We start from the raw sequence: 24,061 nt of genomic DNA on the forward strand, positions 1-24,061 counted from the left end.
ATTCAATTATAAATCTCGTCTTGACAATAAAAAAGGGCCTTCATCACAAATTGTGAAAAGCCAATTTCTCTAAACGTCCTAGTGGATGCTGGGGACTCCGTCAGGACCATGGGGATTAGCGGCTCCGCAGGAGACAGGGCACAAAAATAAAGCTTTAGGATCAGGTGGTGTGCACTGGCTCCTCCCCCTATGACCCTCCTCCAAGCCTCAGTTAGGTTTTTGTGCCCGTCCGAGCAGGGTGCAATCTAGGTGGCTCTCTTAAGGAGCTGCTTAGAAAAAGTTTTAGGTTTTTTATTTTCAGTGAGTCCTGCTGGCAACAGGCTCACTGCATCGAGGGACTTAGGGGAGAGAAGTTCAACTCACCTGCGTGCAGGATGGATTGGCTTCTTAGGCTACTGGACACCATTAGCTCCAGAGGGAGTCGGAACACAGGTCTCACCCTGGGGTTCGTCCCGGAGCCGCGCCGCCGACCCCCCTTGCAGATGCTGAAGATTGAAGGTCCAGAAACCGGCGGCAGAAGGCTTTTCAGTCTTCATGAAGGTAGCGCACAGCACTGCAGCTGTGCGCCATTGTTGTCACACACTTCACACCATTAGGTCACGGAGGGTGCAGGGCGCTGCTGGGGGCGCCCTGGGCAGCAATGTATAATACTTTTTATGGCTAAAAAAATACATCACATATAGCCCTTGAGGCTATATGGATGTATTTAACCCCTCCAGATATCTCAAACTCCGGGAGAAAAGCCCGCCGGAATAGGGGGCGGGGCTTATTCTCCTCAGCACACAGCGCCATTTTCCTGCTCAGCTCCGCTGTGAGGAAGGCTCCCAGGACTCTCCCCTGCACTGCACTACAGAAACAGGGTAAAACAGAGAGGGGGGGCACTTTTTTTGGCGATATTTTATATATTTAAGCTGCTATAAGGATACAACACTTATATAAGGTTGTTCCCATATATATTATAGCGCTTGGGTGTGTGCTGGCAAACTCTCCCTCTGTCTCCCCAAAGGGCTAGTGGGGTCCTGTCTTCAATAGAGCATTCCCTGTGTGTCTGCTGTGTGTCGGTACGTGTGTGTCGACATGTATGAGGACGATGTTGGTGTGGAGGCAGAGCAATTGCCGATAATGGTGATGTCACCCCCCAGGGAGTCGACACCGGAATGGATGGCTTTGTTTATGGAATTACGTGATAATGTCAGCACATTACAAAAATCAGTTGACGACATGAGACGGCCGGAAAACCAGTTGGTACCTGCCCAGGCGTCTCAGACACCGTCAGGGGCTGTAAAACGCCCTTTACCTCAGTCGGTCGACACAGACCCAGACACGGACACTGAATCTAGTGTCGACGGTGAAGAAACAAACGTATTTTCAAGTAGGGCCACACGTTATATGATCACGGCAATGAAGGAGGCTTTGCATATCTCTGATACTGCAAGTACCACAAAAAGGGGTATTATGTGGGGGGTGAAAAAACTACCTGTAGTTTTTCCTGAATCAGAGGAATTGAATGATGTATGTGATGAAGCGTGGGTTAACCCAGATAGAAAAGTGCTAATTTCAAAAAAGTTATTGGCATTATACCCTTTCCCGCCAGAGGTTAGGGCGCGCTGGGAAACACCCCCTAAGGTGGATAAGGCGCTCACACGCTTATCAAAACAAGTGGCGTTACCGTCTCCTGATACGGCCGCCCTCAAGGATCCAGCTGATAGGAGGCTGGAAACTACCCTAAAAAGTATATACACACATACTGGTGTTATACTGCAACCAGCCATCGCCTCAGCCTGGATGTGCAGTGCTGGGGTGATCTGGTCGGATTCCCTGACTGAAAATATTGATACCCTGGATAGGGACAGTATTTTACAGACTTTAGAGCAATTAAAGGATGCTTTTCTTTATATGCGAGATGCTCAGAGGGATATTTGCACTCTGGCATCGAGAGTAAGTGCGATGTCCATATCTGCCAGAAGAAGTTTATGGACACGACAGTGGTCAGGTGATGCGGATTCCAAACGGCATATGGAAGTATTGCCGTATAAAGGGGAGGAATTATTTGGCGTCGGTCTATCGGATCTGGTGGCCACGGCAACGGCCGGGAAATCCACCTTTTTACCTCAGACCCCCTCCCAACAGAAAAAGACACCGTCTTTTCAGCCGCAGTCCTTTCGGTCCTATAAGAACAAGCGGGAAAAAGGACAGTCATATCTGCCCCGAGGCAGAGGAAAGTGTAAGAGAGGGCAGCAAGCAGCTCCTTCCCAGGAACAGAAGCCCTCCGCGGGTTCTGCAAAGCCCTCAGCATGACGCTGGGGCTTTACAAGCGGACTCAGAAACGGTGGGGGGTCGACTCAAGAATTTCAGCGCGCAGTGGGCTTGCTCACAGGTGGACCCCTGGATCCTGCAGATAATATCTCAGGGTTACAGGTTGGAATTCGAGAAGTCTCCCCCTCGCCGGTTCCTAAAGTCTGCTCTGCCAACGTCTCCCTCAGACAGGGCGACGGTATTGGAAGCCATTCACAAGCTGTATTCTCAGCAGGTGATAGTCAAGGTACCCCTCCTACAACAGGGAAAGGGGTATTATTCCACACTATTTGTGGTACCGAAGCCGGACGGCTCGGTAAGACCTATTCTAAATCTGAAATCTTTGAACCTGTACATACAAAAATTCAAGTTCAAGATGGAGTCACTCAGAGCAGTGATAGCGAATCTGGAAGAAGGGGACTTTATGGTGTCCCTGGACATCAAGGATGCTTACCTGCATGTCCCAATTTGCCCTTCACATCAAGGGTACCTCAGGTTCGTGGTGCAAAACTGTCATTATCAGTTTCAGACGCTGCCGTTTGGATTGTCCACGGCACCTCGGGTCTTTACCAAGGTAATGGCCGAAATGATGTTTCTTCTACGAAGAAAAGGCGTATTAATTATCCCTTACTTGGACGATCTCCTGATAAGAGCAAGGTCCAGAGAACAGCTGGAGGACGGAGTAGCACTAACCCAAGTAGTGCTGCAACAACACGGGTGGATTCTGAATTTCCCAAAATCTCAGTTGACCCCGACAACACGTCTGCTGTTCCTGGGAATGATTCTGGACACGGTTCAGAAAAAGGTGTTTCTTCCGGAGGAGAAAGCCAGGGAGTTATCCGAACTTGTCAGGAACCTCCTAAAACCAGGAAAAGTGTCTGTGCATCAATGCACAAGAGTCCTGGGAAAGATGGTGGCTTCTTACGAAGCAATCCCATTCGGCAGATTCCACGCACTAATTTTTCAGTGGGATCTGCTGGACAAATGGTCCGGATCGCATCTGCAGATGCATCAGCGGATAACCTTATCGCCACGGACAAGGGTGTCTCTTCTGTGGTGGTTACAGAGTGCTCATCTGTTACAAGGCCGCAGATTCGGCATACAGGACTGGGTCCTGGTGACCACGGATGCCAGTCTGAGAGGCTGGGGAGCGGTCACACAGGGAAGAAACTTCAAGGGAGTATGGTCAAGCCTGGAGATGTCTCTTCACATAAATATACTGGAGCTAAGAGCGATTTACAATGCTCTAAGCCTGGCAAAACCCCTGCTTCAGGGTCGGCCGGTGTTGATCCAGTCGGACAACATCACGGCAGTCGCCCACGTAAACAGACAGGGCGGCACAAGAAGCAGGAGAGCAATGGCAGAAGCTGCAAGGATTCTTCGCTGGGCGGAAGATCATGTGATAGCACTGTCAGCAGTGTTCATTCCGGGAGTGGACAACTGGGAAGCAGACTTCCTCAGCAGACACGATCTACACCCGGGAGAGTGGGGACTTCATCCAGAAGTTTTCCACATGATTGTGAACCGTTGGGAAAAACCAAAGGTGGATATGATGACGTCTCGCCTCAACAAAAAACTGGACAGGTATTGCGCCAGGTCAAGAGACCCTCAGGCAATAGCTGTGGACGCTCTGGTAACACCGTGGGTGTTCCAGTCAGTGTATGTGTTTCCTCCTCTGCCTCTCATACCCAAAGTACTGAGAATTATACGGCAAAGGGGAGTAAGAACGATACTCGTGGCTCCTGATTGGCCAAGAAGAACTTGGTACCCGGAACTTCAGGAGATGCTCACGGAAAATCCGTGGCCTCTACCTCTAAGACGGGACCTGATTCAGCAGGGACCGTGTCTATTCCAAGACTTACCGCGGCTGCGTTTGACGGCGTGGCGGTTGAACGCCGAATTCTAAGGGAAAAAGGCATTCCGGAAGAGGTCATCCCTACACTGGTTAAAGCCAGGAAGTAGGTGACTGCACAACATTATCACCGCATTTGGAGAAAATATGTTGCGTGGTGCGAGGCCAGGAAGGCCCCCACGGAGGAATTTCAATTGGGTCGATTCCTACATTTCCTGCAAACAGGATTGTCTATGGGCCTCAAGTTGGGGTCCATTAAGGTTCAAATTTCGGCCCTGTCGATTTTCTTCCAGAAAGAATTGGCTTCAGTTCCTGAAGTCCAGACTTTTGTAAAAGGAGTACTACATATACAGCCCCCGATTGTGCCCCCAGTGGCTCCGTGGGACCTTAATGTAGTTTTGGATTTTCTCAAATCCCATTGGTTTGAGCCACTCAAATCGGCGGATTTGAAATATCTTACATGGAAAGTAACCATGCTACTGGCCCTGGCTTCAGCCAGGAGAGTGTCAGAATTGGCGGCTTTATCGTATAAAAGCCCATATCTGATTTTCCATTCGGACAGGGCAGAACTGCGGACGCGTCCTCATTTTCTGTCTAAGGTGGTGTCAGCGTTTCACCTGAACCAGCCTATTGTGGTGCCTGCGGCTACTAGCGATTTGGAGGATTCCAAGTTGCTGGACGTTGTCAGGGCATTGAAAATATATATTTCAAGGACGGCTGGAGTCAGAAAATCTGACTCGCTGTTTATACGGTATGCACCCAACAAGCTGGGTGCTCCTGCTTCTAAGCAGACGATCGCTCGTTGGATTTGTAGCACAATTCAACTTGCATATTCTGTGGCAGGCCTGCCACAGCCTAAATCTGTCAAGGCCCATTCCACAAGGAAGGTGGGCTCATCCTGGGCGGCTGCCCGAGGGGTCTCGGCATTACAACTCTGCCGAGCAGCTACGTGGTCGGGGGAGAACACGTTTGTAAAATTCTACAAATTTGATACCCTGGCTAAAGAGGACCTGGAGTTCTCTCATTCGGTGCTGCAGAGTCATCCGCACTCTCCCGCCCGTTTGGGAGCTTTGGTATAATCCCCATGGTCCTGACGGAGTCCCCAGCATCCACTAGGACGTTTAGAGAAAATAAGATTTTACTTACCGATAAATCTATTTCTCGTAGTCCGTAGTGGATGCTGGGCGCCCATCCCAAGTGCGGATTGTCTGCAATACTTGTACATAGTTATTGTTACAAGAAAATCGGGTTGTTCTTGTTGTGAGCCGTCTGTTCAGAGGCTCCTACGTTGTCATACTGTTAACTGGGTTCAGATCACAAGTTGTACGGTGTGATTGGTGTGGCTGGTATGAGTCTTACCCGGGATTCAAAATCCTTCCTTATTGTGTACGCTCGTCCGGGCACAGTATCCTAACTGAGGCTTGGAGGAGGGTCATAGGGGGAGGAGCCAGTGCACACCACCTGATCCTAAAGCTTTATTTTTGTGCCCTGTCTCCTGCGGAGCCCCTAATCCCCATGGTCCTGACGGAGTCCCCAGCATCCACTACGGACTACGAGAAATAGATTTATCGGTAAGTAAAATCTTATTATTCAGTTGTCTGCGAAAATTAGCGGTGATAATTCTCCTTAGGTTTAACACATTTCTTTTCACAACCTCCAAATTATGTAAAAAGTTGTAAAAAAATCCTTATTTTAAGGTAAAAATGTTGGGATTTGGTTCAGAACCCATGGGGCACCCCCCATAATGACTAATTAGGCACTTAGAGGTTTTAAATTATTTTTAATTGGCCAATAATTTCATGATTTTTAGGGTGAAAGTGAAAAATTATGGAAATTGAGGTCCAAGGTATGTGACGGGTATATCCTACTGCTTTATAAGTAGGATAAATGTTTTTAGGCTTGCAGGTGGGAGTAATCTTTTTTTCTTTTTCTCTGTCCTAGTGGATGCTGGGGACTCCGTAAGGACCATGGGGAATAGACGGCTCCACAGGAGACTGGGCACATCTAAAGAAAGATTTAGGACTATCTGGTGTGCACTGGTTCTTCCCCCTATGACCCTCCTCCAAGCCTCAGTTAGATTTCTGTGCCCGGCTGAGCTGGATGCACACTAGGGGCTCTCCTGAGCTCCTAGGAAGAAAGTGTTTGTTAGGTTTTTTATTTTCAGTGAGACCTGCTGGCAATAGGCTCACTGCATCGAGGGACTAAGGGGAGAAGAAGCGAACCTACCTAAGTGGTGGTAGCTTGGGCTTCTTAGGCCACTGGACACCATTAGCTCCAGAGGGATCGAACACAGGACCCGACCTCGTCGTCCGTTCCCGGAGCCGCGCCGCCGTCCCCCTTACAGAGCCAGAAGCAAGAAGGTGGTCCGGAAAATCGGCGGCTGAAGACTTCTGTCTTCTCCAAGGTAGCGCACAGCACTGCAGCTGTGCGCCATTGCTCCTCATGCACACCTCACACTCCGGTCACTGATGGGTGCAGGGCGCTGGGGGGGGGCGCCCTGAGCAGAAATACTGACACCTTGGCTGGCAAACTGGCACCATATATAGCCCCAGAGGCTATATAGGTGCTTTTTAACCCCTGCCAGAATCCATAAAAATGCGGGAGAAAGTCCGCGAAAAAAGGGGCGGAGCTATCTCCTTCAGCACACTGGCGCCATTTTTCCCTCACAGCTCCGTTGGAGGGAAGCTCCCTGGCTCTCCCCTGCAGTCAATACACTACAGAAAGGGTAAAAAAGAGATGGGGGGCACAATTTAGGCGCAATATATATATTATAGGCAGCTATAGGGAAAAACACTCTGTATAGTGATATCCCTGTGTTATATAGCGCCCTGGTGTGTGCTGGCATACTCTCCCTCTGTCTCCCCAAAGGGCTTTGTGGGGTCCTGTCCTCTGTAAGAGCATTCCCTGTGTGTCTGCTGTGTGTCGGTACTGCTGTGTCGACATGTATGATGAGGATAATGATGTGGAGGCGGAGCAAATGCCTGTGAATGTGATGTCACCCCCTGCGGGGTCGACACCAGTGCGGATGGACTTATGGAAGGAATTACGTGACAGTGTCAGCTCCTTACATAAAAGGTTTGACGACATAGGACAGCCGGCTACTCAGCTTGTGCCTGTCCAAGCGTCTCAAATGTCATCAGGGGCTGTAAAACGCCCGCTACCTCAGATGACAGATACAGATGTCGACACGGATACCGACTCCAGTGTCGACGATGATGAGACGAGTGTACCCTCCAATAGATCCACCCGTTATATGATTGAGGCTATGAAAAATGTATTACACATTTCTGATGATACCCCAGGTACCACAAAAAAGGGTATTATGTTTGGTGAGAAAAAACTACCAGTAGTTTTTCCTGCATCTGACGAATTAAATGAGGTGTGTGAGGAAGCGTGGACTTCCCCAGATAAGAAATTGATCATTTCTAAACGGTTAATGACTGCGTACCCTTTCCCGCCAGAGGATAGGTCACGCTGGGAAACACCCCCTAGGGTAGATAAAGCGCTGACACGCTTATCAAAGAAGGTGGCACTACCGTCTCCGGATACGGCCGCCCTAAAAGAACCTGCTGATAGAAAGCTGGAAAGTGCCCTAGAAGCTATATACACACACACTGGCATTATATTGAGACCCGCTATTGCATCAGCTTGGATGTACAGTGCTGCTGCTGCGTGGTCAGACTCCCTGTCGGAAAACATTGATACCATGGATAGGGACAATATTTTGCTAACGATTGACCATATAAAAGACGCGGTCTTATACATGCGTGATGCACAGAGGGATATTTGCCGGCTGGCATCAAAAATAAGCGCTATGTCCATTGCCGCCAGACGGGGGTTATGGACTAGGCAATGGTCAGGTGATGCCGACTCCAAGCGGCACATGGAAGTTTTACCCTATAAAGGGGTGGAACTTTTTGGGGAAGGTCTTTCAGACCTCGTTTCCACAGCTACTGCTGGCAAATCGACTTTTTTGCCACAGGCTACCCCACAGCAAAAGAAAGCACCGTATTATCAGGTACAGTCCTTTCGGCCCAGGAAAAATAAGCGGGCTAGAGGCTCATCCTTTCTGCCGAGGGGCAGAGGAAGGGGGAAAAAAGCTGCAGCACACAGCTAGTTCCCAGGAGCAGAAGTCCTCCCCTGCGTCCGGTAAGTCCACAGCATGACGCTGGGGCTGCTCAGGCGGAATCGGGAACGGTGGGGGCACGTCTCAGGTTTTTCAGCACACTGTGGGCTCTCTCACAAGTGGATCCCTGGGTCCTTCAAGTAGTATCTCAGGGGTACAGGCTGGAATTCGAGACGTCTCCCCCCCGCCGTTTCCTAAAATCTGCCTTGCCGGCAACTCCCTCTGCCAGGGAGGCAGTGTTGGTAGCTATTCAAAAACTGTATTCACAGAAAGTGATCGTCAAGGTACCCCTCCTTCAGCAAGGACAGGGTTACTACTCCACAATGTTTTTGGTACCGAAACCGGACGGTTCGGTGAGACCCATCTTAAATTTAAAAGCCTTGAACACTTATATCAAAAGGTACAAGTTCAAGATGGAATCGCTCAGGGCGGTTATTGCGAGCCTGGAGGAGGGGGATTACATGGTATCCCTGGACATCAAGGATGCGTACCTGCATGTCCCCATTTACCCTCCGCACCAGGAGTACCTCAGATTGTGGTACAGGACTGTCACTATCAGTTCCAGACGCTGCCGTTTGGGTTATCCACGGCACCGAGGGTCTTTACCAAGGTAATGGCCGAAATGATGATACTCCTTCGCAAGAAGGGAGTTTTAATTATCCCGTACTTGGACGATCTCCTGATAAAGGCGAGGTCCAAAGAACAGTTGATAGTGGGGGTGGCACTTTCTCAGGAAGTGCTACAACAGCACGGCTGGATTCTAAACATTCCAAAGTCACAGCTGGTCCCGACGACACGTCTTCTGTTCCTGGGAATGATTCTGGACACAGACCAGAAAAGAGTGTTTCTTCCACTGGAAAAAGCCGAGGAATTGTCATCTCTGGTCAGAGACATCCTAAAACCAGGAAAAGTGTCGGTACATCAATGCACACGAGTCCTGGGAAAAAATGGTAGCTTCGTACGAAGCAATTCCATTCGGAAGGTTCCACGCAAGGACGTTCCAGTGGGACCTGTTGGACAAATGGTCCGGGTCCCATCTCCAGATGCAACAGCGAATAACCCTATCGGCCAGAACCAGGGTGTCGCTGCTGTGGTGGCTGCAGAGGGCTCATCTACTAGAGGGCCGCAGATTCGGAATACAGGACTGGGTCCTGGTGACCACGGATGCCAGCCTTCGGGGCTGGGGGGCAGTCACAAAGGGAAGAAATTTCCAAGGACTGTGGTCAAATCAGGAGATTTCTCTTCACATAAATATCCTGGAGCTAAGGGCCATTTACAATGCCCTAAGCCAGGCAAGACCCCTGCTTCAACACCAGCCGGTACTGATCCAGTCAGACAACATCACGGCGGTCGCCCATGTAAACAGACAGGGCGGCACGAGAAGCAGGATGGCGATGGCAGAAGCCACAAGGATTCTCAGATGGGCAGAGAATCATGTGTTAGCACTGATGGCAGTGTTCATTCCGGGAGTGGACAACTGGGAAGCAGACTTCCTCAGCAGGCACGACCTCCACCCGGGAGAATGGGGACTTCATCCAGAAGTCTTCCAAATGCTGGTCAACCGGTGGGAAAAACCACAGGTAGACATGATGGCGTCCCGCCTCAACAAGAAGTTGAAAAGATATTGCGCCCGGTCAAGAGACCCTCAGGCGATAGCGGTGGACGCTCTAGTGACACCATGGGTGTACCAGTCGGTTTATGTGTTTCCTCCTCTACCTCTCATACCCAAGGTACTGAGAATAATAAGAAGGCGAGGAGTGAAAACCATGAACACCGGATCCTGAAGGAAAAAGGTATTCCGGAGGAAGTCATCCCTACCCTGATCAAAGCCAGGAAGGATGTCACCGCAAGACATTATCACCGCATTTGGCGAAAATATGTTGCTTGGTGAATTTCAACTGGGTCGTTTCCTGCACTTCCTGCAAGCAGGGGTGACGTTGGGCCTCAAATTGGGGTCTATAAAGGTCCAGATTTCGGCTCTGTCGATTTTCTTCCAAAAAGAACTGGCTTCACTGCCCGAAGTTCAGACTTTTGTCAAAGGAGTACTGCATATTCAGCCTCCTTTTTGTGCCCCCAGTGGCACCTTGGGATCTCAATGTGGTTTTGGCATTCCTGAAATCACATTGGTTCGAACCACTTAAGACTGTGGAATTAAAATATCTCACGTGGAAAGTGGTCATGCTGTTGGCCTTGGCGTCGGCCAGGCGGGTTTCAGAATTGGCGGTTTTGTCTTGTAAAAGCCCTTATCTGATTTTCCATATGGATAGGGCAGAATTGAGGACTCGTCCTCAGTTTCTCCCTAAGGTGGTCTCAGCTTTTCACTTGAACCAACCTATTGTGGTGCCTGCGGCTACTAGGGACTTGGAGGATTCCAAGTTGCTGGACGTAGTCAGGGCCCTAAAAATTTATATTTCCAGGACGGCTGGAGTCAGAAAGACTGACTCGCTGTTTATCCTGTATGCACCCACCAAGCTGGGTGCTCCTGCTTCTAAGCAGTCTATTGCGCGCTGGATTTGTAGCACTATTCAGCTGGCGCATTCTGCGGTAGGCTTACCGCAGCCTAAATCTGTAAAAGCCCATTCCACACGGAAGGTGGGCTCATCTTGGGCGGCTGCCCGAGGGGTCTCGGCTTTACAACTTTGCCGAGCAGCTACTTGGTCAGGGGCAAACACGTTTGCTAAATTCTACAAATTTGATTCCCTGGCTGAGGAGGACCTGGAGTTCTCTCATTCGGTGCTGCAGAGTCATCCGCACTCTCCCGCCCGTTTGGGAGCTTTGGTATAATCCCCATGGTCCTTACGGAGTCCCCAGCATCCACTAGGACGTCAGAGAAAATAAGATTTTACTCACCGGTAAATCTATTTCTCGTAGTCCGTAGTGGATGCTGGGCGCCCATCCCAAGTGCGGATTGTCTGCAATACTTGTACATAGTTATTGTTACAAAAATCGGGTTTTGTTGTGAGCCATCTCTTCAGAGGCTCCAATTGTTATCATACTGTTAACCGGGGTTCCTATCACGTGTTATATGGTGTGATTGGTGTGGCTGGTATAAGTCTTACCCGGGATTCAAAAATCCTTCCTTATTGTGTCAGCTCTTCCGGGCACAGTTCCTAACTGAGGCTTGGAGGAGGGTCATAGGGGGAGGAGCCAGTGCACACCAGATAGTCCTAAATCTTTCTTTAGATGTGCCCAGTCTCCTGCGGAGCCGTCTATTCCCCATGGTCCTTACGGAGTCCCCAGCATCCACTACGGACTACGAGAAATAGATTTACCGGTGAGTAAAATCTTATTTCTCTGACGTCCTAAGTGGATGCTGGGGACTCCGTCAGGACCATGGGGTTTAGCGGCTCCGCAGGAGACAGGGCACAAAAGTAAAAGCTTTAGGATCAGGTGGTGTGCACTGGCTCCTCCCCCTATGACCCTCCTCCAAGCCTCAGTTAGATTTTTGTGCCCGGCCGAGAAGGGTGCAATCTAGGTGGCTCTCCTAAAGAGCTGCTTAGAGTAAAAGTTTTGTTAGGTTTTTTATTTTCAGTGAGTCCTGCTGGCAACAGGCTCACTGCTTCGAGGGACTTAGGGGAGACGAAGTGAACTCACCTGCGTGCAGGATGGATTGGCTTCTTAGGCTACTGGACACCATTAGCTCCAGAGGGATCGAACACAGGCCCAGCCATGGAGTCCGGTCCCAGAGCCGCGCCGCCGACCCCTTTGCAGATGCCGAAGAGTGAAGAGGTCCAGAAACCGGCGGCAGAAGACTTTTCAGTCTTCATGAGGTAGCGCACAGCACTGCAGCTGTGCGCCATTGTTGTCAGCACACTTCACACCAGCGGTCACTGAGGGTGCAGGGCGCTGGGGGGGGCGCCCTGGGCAGCAATGAAATACCTATACTGGCTAAAAGATACATCACATATAGCCCCTGGGGCTATATGGATGTATTTAACCCCTGCCAGGTCGCAGAAAAACGGGAGAAGAAGCCCGCCGAAAAGGGGGCGGGGCCTATTCTCCTCAGCACACAGCGCCATTTTCCCTCACAGAAATGCTGGTGGGAAGGCTCCCAGGCTCTCCCCTGCACTGCACTACAGAAACAGGGTTAAAACGGAGAGGGGGGGCACTTATTTGGCGATATGATTATATATATTAAGATGCTATAAGGGAAAAACACTTATATAAAGGTTGTCCCTGTATAATTATAGCGTTTTGGTGTGTGCTGGCAAACTCTCCCTCTGTCTCCCCAAAGGGCTAGTGGGGTCCTGTCCTCTATCAGAGCATTCCCTGTGTGTGTGCTGTGTGTCGGTACGTGTGTGTCGACATGTATGATGACGATGTTGGTGAGGAGGCGGAGCAATTGCCTGTAATGGTGATGTCACTCTCTAGGGAGTCGACACCGGAATGGATGGCTTATTTAGGGAATTACGTGATAATGTCAACACGCTGCAAGGTCGGTTGACGACATGAGACGGCCGGCAAACCAATTAGTACCTGTCCAGGCGTCTCAAACACCGTCAGGGGCTTTAAAACGCCCATTTACCTCAGTCGGTCGACACGGACACTGACTCCAGTGTCGACGGTGAAGAAACAAACGTATTTTCCATTTGGGCCACACGTTACATGTTAAGGGCAATGAAGGAGGTGTTACATATTTCTGATACTACAAGTACCACAAAAGAGGGTATTATGTGGGGTGTGAAAAAACTACCTGTAGTTTTTCCTGAATCAGATAAATTAAATGAAGTGTGTGATGATGCGTGGGTTTCCCCCGATAAAAAATTATTGGCGTTATACCCTTTCCCGCCAGAAGTTAGGGCGCGTTGGGAAACACCCCTTAGGGTGGATAAGACGCTCACACGCTTATCAAAACAAGTGGCGTTACCGTCTCCAGATACGGCCGCCCTCAAGGAGCCAGCTGATAGGAGGCTGGAAAATATCCTAAAAAGTATATACACACATACTGGTGTTATACTGCGACCAGCGATCGCCTCAGCCTGGATGTGCAGCGCTGGGGTGGCTTGGTCGGATTCCCTGACTGAAAATATTGATACCCTTGACAGGGACAGTATTTTATTGACTATAGAGCATTTAAAGGATGCATTTCTATATATGCGAGATGCACAGAGGGATATTTGCACTCTGGCATCAAGAGTAAGTGCGATGTCCATATCTGCCAGAAGATGTTTATGGACACGACAGTGGTCAGGTGATGCAGATTCCAAACGGCACATGGAAGTATTGCCGTATAAAGGGGAGGAGTTATTTGGGGTCGGTCCATCGGACCTGGTGGCCACGGCAACAGCTGGAAAATCCACCTTTTTTACCCCAAGTCACATCTCAGCAGAAAAAGACACCGTCTTTTCAGCCTCAGTCCTTTCGTTCCCATAAGGGCAAGCAGGCAAAAGGCCAGTCATATCTGCCCAGGGATAGAGGAAAGGGAAGAAGACTGCAGCAGGCAGCCCATTCCCAGGAACAGAAGCCCTCCACCGCTTTTGCCAGATCCTCAGCATGACGCTGGGGCCGTACAAGCGGACTCAGGTGCGGTGGGGGGTCGTCTCAAGAGTTTCAGCGCGCAGTGGGCTCACTCGCAAGTGGACCCCTGGATCCTACAAGTAGTATCCCAGGGGTACAGATTGGAAATTCGAGACGTCTCCCCCTCGCAGGTTCCTGAAGTCTGCTTTACCAACGTCTCCCTCCGACAGGGAGGCAGTATTGGAAACAATTCACAAGCTGTATTCCCAGCAGGTGATAATCAAAGTACCCCTCCTACAACAAGGAAAGGGGTATTATTCCACACTATATTGTAGTACTGAAGCCAGACGGCTCGGTGAGACCTATTCTAAATCTGAAATATTTGAACACTTACATACAAAGGTTCAAATCAAGATGGAGTCACTCAGAGCAGTGATAGCGAACCAGGAAGAAGGGGACTATATGGTGTCCCTGGACATCAAGGATGCTTACCTCCATGTCCCAATTTGCCCTTCTCACCAAGGGTACCTCAGGTTCGTGGTACAAAACTATCAGTTTCAGACGCTGCCGTTTGGATTGTCCACGGCACCCCGGGTCTTTACCAAGGTAATGGCCGAAATTATGATTCTTCTTCAAAGAAAAGGCGTCTTAATTATCCCTTACTTGGACGATCTCCTGATAAGGGCAAGGTCCAGAGAACAGTTGGAGGTCGGAGTAGCACTATCTCAAGTAGTTCTACGACAGCACGGGTGGATTCTAAATATTCCAAAATCGCAGCTGTCTCCGACGACACGTCTGCTGTTCCTAGGGATGATTCTGGACACAGTCCAGAAAAAGGTGTTTCTCCCGGAGGAGAAAGCCAGGGAGTTATCCGAGCTAGTCAGGAACCTCCTAAAACCAGGAAAAGTGTCAGTGCATCATTGCACAAGGGTCCTGGGAAAATTGGTGGCTTCTTACGAAGCGATTCCATTCGGCAGATTTCACGCAAGAACTTTTCAGTGGGATCTGCTGGAAAAATGGTCCGGATCGCATCTTCAGATGCATCAGCGGATAACCCTGTCTCCAAGGACAAGGGTGTCTCTTCTGTGGTGGCTGCAGAGTGCTCATCTACTAAAGGGCCTCAGATTCGGCATTCAGGACTGGGTCCTGGTGACCACGGATGCCAGCCTGAAAGGCTGGGGAGCAGTCACACAAGGAAAAAATTTCCAGGGAGTGTGATCAAGTCTGGAGACTTCTCTCCACATAAATATACTGGAGCTAAGAGCAATTTACAATGCTCTAAGCTTAGCAAGACCTCTGCTTCAAGGTCAGCCGGTATTGATCCAGTGGGACAACATCACGGCAGTCGCCCACGTAAACAGACAGGGCGGCACAAGAAGCAGGAGGGCAATGGCAGAAACTGCAAGGATTCTTCGCTGGGCGGAAAATCATGTGATAGCACTGTCAGCAGTGTTCATTCCGGGAGTGGACAACTGGGAAGCAGACTTCCTCAGCACGACCTCCACCCGGGAGAGTGGGGACTTCATCGGGAAGTCTTCCACATGATTGTGAACCGTTGGGAAAGACCAAAGGTGGACATGATGGCGTCCCGCCTGAACAAAAAACTGGACAGGTATTGCGCCAGGTCAAGAGACCCTCAGGCAATAGCTGTGGACGTTCTGGTAACACCGTGGGTGTACCAGTCGGTGTATGTGTTCCCTCCTCTGCTTCTCATACCTAAGGTACTGAGAATTATAAGACGTAGAGGAGTAAGAACTATACTCGTGGCTCCGGATTGGCCAAGAAGGACTTGGTATCCGGAACTTCAAGAGATGCTCACAGAGGACTCATGGCCTCTGCCGCTAAGAAGGGACTTGCTTCAGCAAGTACCATGTCTGTTCCAAGACTTACCGCGGCTGCGTTTTACGGCAGGGCGGTTGAACGCCGGTTCCTAAGGGAAAAAGGCATTCCGGAAGAGGTCATTCCTACCCTGGTCAAAGCCAGGAAGGAGGTGACCGCACAACATTATCACCACATGTGGCGAAAATATGTTGCGTGGTGTGAGGCCAGGAAGGCCCCACGAAGAAATTTCAACTCGGTCGATTCCTGCATTTCCTGCAAACAGGAGTGTCTATGGGCCTCAAATTGGGGTCCATTAAGGTTCAAATTTCGGCCCTGTCGATTTTCTTCCAGAAAGAATTGGCTTCAGTTCCTGAAGTCCAGAAGTTTGTCAAGGGAGTACTGCATATACAACCCCTTTTGTACCTCCAGTGGCACTGTGGGATCTCAACGTAGTTCTGGGATTCCTCAAATCACATTGGTTTAAACCGCTCAAATCTGTGGATTTGAAATATCTCACATGGAAAGTAACCATGATGTTGGCCCTGGCCTCGGCCAGGCGAGTGTCAGAATTGGCGGCTTTGTCTCACAAAAGCCCATATCTGATTGTCCATTCGGACAGGGCAGAGCTGCGGACTCGTCCCCAGTTTCTCCCTAAGGTGGTGTCAGCGTTTCACCTGAACCAACTTATTGTGGTACCTGCGGCTACTAGGGACTTGGAGGACTCCAAGTTGCTAGATGTTGTCAGGGCCCTGAAAATATAGGTTTCCAGGACGGCTGGAGTCAGGAAAACTGACTTGCTGTTATCCTGTATGCACCCAAAAAACTGGGTGCTCTTGCTTCTAAGCAGACGATTGCTAGTTGGATGTGTAGTACAATTCAGCTTGCACATTCTGTGGCAGGCCTGCCACAGCCAAAATATGTAAATGCCCATTCCACAAGGAAGGTGGGCTCATCTTGGGCGGCTGCCCGAGGGGTCTCGGCTTTACAACTTTGCCGAGCTGCTACTTGGTCAGGGGCACACCCTGGCTGAGGAGGACCTGGAGTTCTCTCACTCGGTGCTGCAGAGTCATCCGCACTCTCCCGCCCGTTTGGGAGCTTTGGTATAATCCCCATGGTCCTGACGGAGTCCCCAGCATCCACTTAGGACGTCAGAGAAAATAAGAATTTACTTACCGATAATTCTATTTCTCGTAGTCCGTAGTGGATGCTGGGCGCCCATCCCAAGTGCGGATTGTCTGCAATACTTGTACATAGTTATTGTTACAAAAATCGGGTTATTATTGTTGTGAGCCATCTTTTCAGAGGCTCCGCTGTTATCATGCTGTTAACCGGGTTCAGATCACAGGTTGTACAGTGTGATTGGTGTGGCTGGTATGAGTCTTACCCGGGATTCAAAATCCTTCCTTATTGTGTACGCTCGTCCGGGCACAGTATCCTAACTGAGGCTTGGAGGAGGGTCATAGGGGGAGGAGCCAGTGCACACCACCTGATCCTAAAGCTTTTACTTTTGTGCCCTGTCTCCTGCGGAGCCGCTAAACCCCATGGTCCTGACGGAGTCCCCAGCATCCACTACGGACTACGAGAAATAGAATTATCGGTAAGTAAATTCTTATTTTTTTTAAACGTTTTTTTAAGGTGGCTTAAAATGACACAAATATGTACTTATACCCATTGTTATGTACCCCTAATTTAATTTATTTTGCTTTCTATCTTTTTTTCTTTTTCACTTTTTAAAAATAAAAATGCATATCACATCCATTTGACCCAATTTAAGTACCACAATACTTTTATTATAATACTGCTGTATTGCTATCCTATATTATTTGGGCTTTTTTGGGGTTACAGGCAGATTTTTCCATTTTCACCTACACTCTTCTCTGGTTTTGCCAGCAAGAATTATTGCACAAATCCCATTTTCGTACATTTGCAATTGAATAAGTCGAAAAATGACCGCACACATACAGTACTTGCTACAAACCATTTCTGCTCCACTCTTTGAGCGATAAGGGCAAAAAGTTTATCAGCAATAAATAACCATGTTTTCACAGACAATTTAATATCCCCCTTATGTGTATCATCATACCCCAAAACAAGCCATTGTCCTCTTCTATCTGCCTGTTTAGATCTAGAGGACAAGAAAAAATGTCTAGGTCCTTAGATGTATGACCATATTCTTATGTTAAATATTTATTTCTAATAACTTCCTGAAACTTCTGCATATTAGTTGTAATTACTCTGTTATATAATATTTTGACTTTTTTTTAAATAAAGGTTATGTTGGAGTAAGAGGTCCACATTCTTTTAACCTATTCACAGTGGAGTCGGCCATTTTAAAGGCAGAACAAATATTCACAAGATTGTAGCCTTAATGACCTCACTAATGTCGTTGGTTTCTAGTGTGTAGATGTGCTACATTCTCCTGAATATTGGTTTAAATGGCTTCAAGCGCTGTGAGTAAGGTGCCTCTAATTGCTTTAATCGGGATGCAGTCAATTTACTTCCAATCAAAATCCCGACGGTCGAAATCCTTACAGCAATTGACCGACGGTCAAAATCCCGACATGGACAAAATACCGACAAGGTCAAAATACCGACATGTAAAATGCAGACAGGTCAAAATGCCAACATGAGTTTCTCTTACGTCCTAGAGGATGCTGGGGACTCCGTAAGGACCATGGGGTATAGACGGGCTCCGCAGGAGATAGGGCACCTAAAAAGAACTTTGTCTATGGGTGTGCACTGGCTCCTCCCTCTATGCCCCTCCTCCAGACCTCAGTTAGATCTTGTGCCCAGAGGAGAATGGGTGCACTGCAGAGAGCTCTCCAGAGTTTTCTGTGGAAAAAGATTTTTGTTAGGTTTTTTATTTTCAGGGAGTCCTGTTGGCAACAGGCTCCCTGCATCGTGGGACTGAGGAGAGAGAAACAGAGCTGGCTTGTCAAGTTGGGCACTGCTTCTAAGGCTACTGGACACCATTAGCTCCAGAGGGAGTCGGAACACAGGTCTCACCTGGGGTTCGTCCCGGAGCCGCGCCGCCGTCCTCACAGATGCCGAAGATAGAAGCCGGGTGAGTATGAGAAGGCAAAGAAGACATCAGGCGGCAGAAGACATCAGATCTTCATGAGGTAAGCGCGCAGCGGTAAGCTGCGCGCCATTGCTCCCAGTCACACACACACAAGCAGGCACTGAAGGGTGCAGGGCGCAGGGGGGGGCAGCAATATTCCCTGGGCAGCAATATTCCTCATATTTGGCATTGACAAGCATGGATTAGGATGTGGCACAGTAAATCCGGTAACCCCCGCCATTTTTCTATAGAAAGTTGATGGGACCGAAGCCCGCCGTTGGGTGGGCGGGGCTTGATCCTCGGCACTAACCAGCGCCATTTTCTCCACAGAGACTGCATGAGGAAACGCTGGCTCCCTGTTCTCTCCCCTGCTGAGCTTCACAGGCTGGAAAAAAGAGTAGGGGGGCACTTTGGCGACGCAGTGAGTGGAGATTACAATTATATACATATAACAGCGCTATCTGGTCATATATTCCAGTGTTTTTAAGCGCTGGGTGTGTGCTGGCATACTCTCTCTCTCTGTCTCTCCTAAGGGCCTGGTTGGGGTTTTGTCCCCTTATAGGTAACTCCCTGTGTGTGTGTGGTGTCGGTACTTGTGTGTCGACATGTCTGAGGCGGAAGGCTTCTCCAAGGAGGAGGTGGAGCAAATGAGTGGTGTGTCCCCGTCGGTTGTGCCGACTCCAGATTGGATGGACATGTGGCATACGTTGCATGCAAGTGTGGCATCTTTACATAAAAGGCTTGATAAGGCTGGTTTAGGGGGGACATCAGGCGGTCAATCCTCAGGTTGGACCGACTCACAGGGCCCGTCGGGGTCTCAAAAGTGTCCCTTAACACAAGACACTACTACCGACACGGATTCTGATTCCAGTGTCGACTATGACGAAGTAAAATTGCACCCTAGGGTGACTAAAACCATTCAGTGTATGATTGTGGCAATAAGGGATGTGTTGCATATTGTGGATAAACCCTCGGTCCCCGACACAAGGGTACACATGTTTAAGGAAAAGAAACAGATTATTAATTTTCCCACATCTCATGAATTAAATGAGTTCTTTGGAAAAGCTTGGGAGACTCCGGATAAGAGACCGCAGATCCCCAAAAGAATTTTTATGGCGTACCTTTTCCCTAAGCAGGACAGGGAGATTTGGGAATCACCCCCCACTGTGGACAAGGCCCTGACGCGCTTGTCCAAGAAAGTGGCGCTACCGTCTCCTGACACAGCGGCCCTTAAGGACCTTGCAGATCGCAGGCAAGAAACTACCTTCAAGTGTATTTATTCTCATACGGGTGCTGTGTTAAGACCGACGATTGCGTCGGCATGGGTGTGTAGCGCAATTGCAGCTTGGACAGATGAGCTGACAGATCAATTTGATACTATGGATAAGGATACTATATTCCTAACTCTAGCCCATATAAAAGACGCAGTCTTATTTATGAGGGATGCTCAAAGGGACATTGGATTGCTAGCTTCTAGGGCCAATGCCATGTCTATCTCAGCGAGAAGATCCTTATGGACTCGCCAATGGATGGGTGATGCGGATTCCAAAAAACATATGGAAGTACTACCCTATAAGGGTGATGTATTGTTTGGAGATGGGCTGACGGACCTGGTTTCCACAGCTACAGCAGGTAAATCAAATTTTTTACCATATATTCCCCAACAGCAAAAGAAAGCAACACCTTATCTGATGCAGTCCTTTCGGTCGCACAAGTCCAAAAGAGGTCGGGGATCCTCTTTCCTCGCCAGAGGTAAGGGCATAGGCAAGAGAGCACCTGCTTCGGCAGGTGCCCAGGAACAAAAGTCCTCCCCGGCTGCTCCAAAACCCACAGCATGACGCTGGGACTCCCCTGAGGGAGTCCGCACCGGTGGGGGCACGTCTTCGACTTTTAAGTCAGGCCTGGGTCAGTTTGGACCTGAATCCCTGGGTGTTGGAAATAGTTTCCCAGGGTTACAAATTGGAATTCGAGGAGGCGCCCCCGCGCCGATTTTTCAAATCGGCCCTACCAGCTTCCACATCGGAAAGGGATGTAGTGTTAGCTGCAATTCAAACGCTGTGTATACAGCAAGTGATAATCAAGGTTCCCCTGCACAACCCTATTTGTGGTCCCGAAACCGGACGGTACGGTCAGACCGATTTTGAATCTGAAATCCCTAAACCTGTACATAAAAAGATTCAAATTCAAAATGGAATCTCTCAGAGCAATAATAGCCAACATGGAGGAGGGGGAGTTTAAATTGAAAATAAGAACAATAAGTTAATGTTAAGCATTATTCCACTTATTCTAATTAAAATCTTAATAGTATTGGTAAATGCAAAAGCACTTTTCAGAGAAACACACGCACACACAAACGGAGGTATTAATCATTAGCACTGGGCATGCCACTGGCATTACACATTTTGAATAAAAGCACTAGTTTTTTTAATATAATGGGCAATTTTATAAGAAGTCACGGCGCCGTGCCAGTTGTCGCAGCATAATAAAAAAAAAGTGTTTTTAATAAAAAATAAATTGGTTTAAACCAAAGTGAAAGTATGTGTGAAAGTATCACCTTGACTGGTCCCACCTATACTGGACAAAAAAAGTGTGTGGTTTTTTTGTATAGTGTAATTTGGTCATTTGGTGAATCATTGCTATACATGTTTGGATTGTGCTTGGAAACAGTGCAAAGCAGACCCATATGTCCCCCTCCCCTTGCTGTGTGTGATTGGTCATCATTCAACATGTCTGTAGAAAGAATCGCTCACCTTATTTCGTTTAGTGATCATGTCCGCATCACAATTTGTGAGGGCAGTAACTGATGTGTCATACCCTTTTAACATTGAAATGCTGAGCCGCACCCAGGATTTTCCATACATCCTGGGTGTGACCCGACTGAAACTCCTTTCAGAGTGGCGGCTGGACCGGGCTTATTGCCGGGTCAGTGACCTCATCGCACACGTGAACAGTGATAGCGCTTGGAGATAAAGTCCTCTCCTGGTGCCGACTCTCCCTATGCTGTCACAACGACCCAGCTTACCCGTTTACACTGCACTGCGACCCTGTAACCTACAGCAATTAATAAGGTTGTAAATTAAGAAAATAATTTTTTTTTAAATGTTTACAAATACACAAGTATGGGGAGAATTCAATTATAAATCCCGTCTTGACAATAAAAAAGGGCCTTCATCACGAATTGTGAAAAGCCAATATTCAGTTGTCTGCGAAAATTAGCGGTGATAATTCTCCTTAGGTTTAACACATTTCTTTTCACAACCTCCAAATTATGTAAAAAGTTGTAAAAAATCCTTATTTTAAGGTAAAAATGTTGGGATTTGGTTCAGAACCCATGCGGCACCCCCCATAATGACTAATTAGGCACTTAGAGGTTTTAAATAATTTTTAATTGGGCAATAATTTCATCATTTTTAGGGTGAAAGTGAAAAATTATGGAAATTGAGGTCCAAGGTATGTGACGGGTATATCTTACTGCTTTATAAGTAGGATAAATATTTTTAGGCTTGCAGGTGGGAGTAATCTTTTTTTCTTTTTTTTTTTTTTTAAGGTGGCTTAAAATGACACATATGTATTTATACCCATTGTTATGTACCCCTAATTTAATTTATTTTGCTTTCTATCTTTTTTTCTTTTTCACTTTTTAAAAATAAAAATGCATATCACATCCATTTGACCCAATTTAAGTACCACAATACTTTTATTATAATACTGCTGTATTGCTATCCTATATTATTTGGGCTTTTTTGGGATTACAGGCAGATTTTCCCATTTTCACCTACACTCTTCTCTGGTTTTGCCAGCAAGAATTATTGCACAAATCCCATTTTCGTACATTTGCAATTGAATAAGTAAAAAAATGACAGCACACATACTTGCTACAAACCATTTCTGCTCCACTTTTTGAGCGATAAGGGCAAAAAGTTTATCAGCAATAAATAACCATGTTTTCACAGACAATTTAATATCCCCCTTATGTGTATCATCATAACCCAAAACAAGCCATTGTCCTCTTCTATCTGCCTGTTTAAGATCTAGAGGACAAGAAAAAATGTCTAGGTCCTTAGATGTATGACCATATTCTTATGTTAAATATTTATTTCTAATAACTTCCTGAAACTTCTGCATATTAGTTGTAATTACTCTGTTATATAATATTTTGACTTTTTTTTTAAATAAAGGTTATGTTGGAGTAAGAGGTCCACATTCTTTTAACCTATTCACAGTGGAGTCGGCCATTTTAAAGGCAGAACAAATATTCACAAGATTGTAGCCTTAATGACCTCACTAATGTCATTGGTTTCTAGTGTGTAGTTGTGCTACATTCTCTTGAATATTGGTTTAAACGGCTTCAAGCACTGTGAGTAAGGTGCCTCTAATTGCTTTAATCGGGATGCAGTCAATTTACTTCCAATCAAAATCCCGACGGTCGAAATCCTTACAGCAATTGACCGACGGTCAAAATCCCGACATGGGCAAAATACCGACAAGAGCAAAATGCCGACATGTAAAATGCAGACAGGTCAAAATGCCGACATGAGTTTTTCATGATTTTTTTCATTGAAACTGACTTGTTCATACTTTATCATCCCAGTGGACCTGGAGGGGGAATATAATAGTGTGCTGAGCGCAGCAAGCCATGCGAGGGGACGCGGGGCACTTATATGGTGTCCATGTCGACCTATGTCGACATACACAAACAATGAAAAACGCATGTCGGTATTTTGACCTGTCAGCATTTTACATGTCGGTATTTTGACCTTGTCGGTATTTTAAATGTCGGTGTTTTGTCCATGTCGGGATTTTGACCAACGGTCAATTGCTGTCGGGATTTTGATTGGAGGTATTTCATACCGATCCCGCTTTAATCATGTGACCACTTTTGGCTGTTCTTTATAACATATACACATGCATACAGAAGGACTGGTGATAGATGGTGGGTCTGGATTGGTGGCAGGTGACGGAGGTATCCATACACCGTAAGTCAGAAGAGGAAACAATTATGTTTTAAAAATGGAGAAACTAGTCAAGGTACTGACAGCCACTTCCAGCAGTCCAGACCGACCATCTATCACCTACCCACAGAGGTATCCACACACCGCAAGTCCCACCAAAACTGCGTTCTCCCTTCTCTGCTGCTGCAGTGCCGGTGCACGGAGGAATCTTTATACATACCAGCAACTACGGTCAAAAGTCACCAAGGTCACAGACTCAGCAGGTTAAATATATTGATCCTGCTATATTAACAGTGCTGGCAGTTTGGAGAACTTTCCGGTATGTCAACCTAAGCACAGCAAACGAATTGTGACATTATTCAATAACACCGGTACACATGTAATCCAACGCAGCTGGAGGTCAGGCATAGCGTTCGTCAGTGTGGCAGGTATATACAACTGAGACTATCACTGAGAATTATAACTGCCTGTATTGTGGAAATTAATATATCATCTGG

The 24,061-nt window shown here is 47.8% G+C and overlaps 1 protein-coding gene across 1 annotated transcript in view; it reads left to right on the forward strand.

Annotated features, from left to right (window-relative positions):
• ANKRD40 (ankyrin repeat domain 40) overlaps positions 1 to 24,061 on the forward strand; it is a 141,597-nt gene that overhangs the window by 72,141 nt on the left and 45,395 nt on the right. The gene's annotated exons all lie outside the window — the stretch shown is intronic.

This window comes from Pseudophryne corroboree, chromosome 3 (genome assembly GCF_028390025.1).
Source record: "Pseudophryne corroboree isolate aPseCor3 chromosome 3, aPseCor3.hap2, whole genome shotgun sequence".
Lineage (NCBI taxonomy): Eukaryota > Metazoa > Chordata > Amphibia > Anura > Myobatrachidae > Pseudophryne > Pseudophryne corroboree.